Genomic DNA, 2314 nt, shown 5'->3' with positions numbered 1-2314 from the left:
GGCCACATACCCATCAGTAGGCCGGCCCAAGTCAGCCGTTGCCCGATCGGAGCCACTGAGGCCCAAGAGCAAATTCAAACGAGCCCAAGATATTAGCTGAGCTTCATGTCGTGTGCGAGAATTTGCAGGTGTTAAAATTTCCAGGTGACCAGATGAGGCTCGTAGCGTAGCAAGCAGTCTACTCGGCGTTTTTCCGGACCTTCCTCCATGGCGGCTACTACAAATCAGCCGGATGATTTCTTAGAGAAATCATCCGCCTGTACAACCGTCCGATAAGCGTGCAAGGGGCCGTTGGATCAAAACAGGCAGCAGTGAGCGTGACAGCTTCAGCGCAGCCCCCGCGGAGCTCCAACCAAGCATCGACAGCTTCCGGTAAGCTCCATTGCAACCCGACGGAGCTCCAATGCAGCACCAACGCTCCGGCGGAGCTCCATTGCAACTCCGGCGAGCTCGAACGCAGCACAAAGGCTCCGGCAAAGCTCCATTGCAACTCCGGCCGAGCTCCATTGCAGCTCCGATGAAGCTTCAACGATCTCCTTGGTGCTTCACTGCAGCTCCGGCGCGCTTCATTGCAGCTCTGTCACGCTTCGTTGCAGCTCCGGCGGCGCTTCATTGCAGCCCCGGCGGAGCTTCGACGACCCGGAGAGCGCTCCATTGCAGCTCTGCCGCCGGCGACTTGCAGCAACCAGCCGCACCGTCCCGACGTTGCGCCGCAACACTATGGCCATGGACGAGTTGCTGTGTCGCAGCACCGATGGGTCGTCGACGAGCGGCCGCCTGCCCCTGTGTGTTGCGTCGCCCCCTCGGGGTTGCAGTCACCGCGGCGGTGGCGCGTGGCGGAGATGCGCGGGGGGGGGGGGGGGGGGGGAGCGTCGCCAGCTGCCTCCTGGTTCGCCGCACCTGGGCGGGGTTGCCGGCGTCCGCCATGGGAGCCTATCTCCTTTCTCGCGTGTGACGACACAGAGATAGGGGAAAGGGAAAAAGCAATGCAGGAGAACGTGTGGAGAAGATTGGGTTCGAAGAGATAAGGCCGGCTGGGGAGCGATAAATGGGTCCACAAGACATGTGTCCAGCACAGCGCGCGGCTTACGTTTGTTTGTTTTCATCCGGATAAAAACAAACGTTTTCCTTCCTCATAGGACCCGCGGGTTGGATGGTTGGCTGTTAGCCGGCTAACGGCACGCGAAATTCTCCCTCGGCCATTCATTCACAGGTGCACCAAGGAATTATCTTCTCATAATCTCCTAGTAATATCTAGTCATGCATACACGGCCGGATCAACAAAAACTCCCATCTTTAGACACGTCATTTTGGCACAGGTCGACTTCCCATGGGCGACGCCAGCCATGCCAACTTGCCAAAACCTATTGCAAGATTGCTGGTTGAGCCCTTGAGCAGAGACCGAGCAACTCCATTATTGCCCAGTAAACAAGTATTATCCTTATGGTAACTCGACGGTAACATGACAACGACGCCAAGATATTACTCCTGGTTGGCAAAAAGTGTTAGCGCTTCTGACGCGGCACGGGTCAAGTGTCTATCATGTTCCTTCTTTAATTCTTCTGGATTCAACGGACGTACACTTGCGGGTGAAATGTGACCCTTGGTGCGGCTGAATCCGCAAGAAACTTATACGGACGTACATACAGGTAGGAAACCTTTATGTACATTAAAAACTTATGTTTCTCAATCTTATGACGTGCTTCCGTTGGTAAGTATGTTAGTTGACCGCTTGTTTAGTTAATCTATGACATTATTGCTAGTCTTCCAGCCAATACCCTCTTATTTTATGTGTTGACTCGTAGAAGCTCTTCTTGTTTCCAAACGGAGATTTCCTCTATTTTGCTAAATCTTTCTACATATCCTATATATAAGGTAATCATACTAATATTTACTATCTCTTAACATAGAAACATGCCACGTAAATATCTTCTCATTGTGGGAAACAATATGGTTCAAGCGGCGGATTATCACACTCGAGCCCGCCGTCTTGCTTTGACGCCACGCGTCCCACGTAACGTGATGGACCTGACTCCCCACCTTCTCTTCTTTCTACAACAAAGCCTCAGTTGCAAAAAAATTATAACAGAACCTCTGTTACAAAAATAATTAATTGCAACAAGGCATTTGCTGAAGAAAAAAAAACTGTAACAAGACCTTTATTGCAAAAAAATGCAACATGACCTCCGTTGGAAAAAAATAAATTATAACAACCCCTCTGTTGCAAAAAGAAATCTGCAACTTTACCTATATTTTATAAAAATTTCTCCAGCATGACCCGTGTTGCAGAAAATTACCGCAACACAATCTTTGT

Source organism: Triticum urartu, chromosome 6A (genome assembly GCF_056163025.1).
Source record: "Triticum urartu cultivar PI428250 chromosome 6A, HENAU_Tu73, whole genome shotgun sequence".
In the NCBI taxonomy this organism is placed as follows: domain Eukaryota; kingdom Viridiplantae; phylum Streptophyta; class Magnoliopsida; order Poales; family Poaceae; genus Triticum; species Triticum urartu.
Note: the sequence above shows the minus strand (reverse complement) of the source record.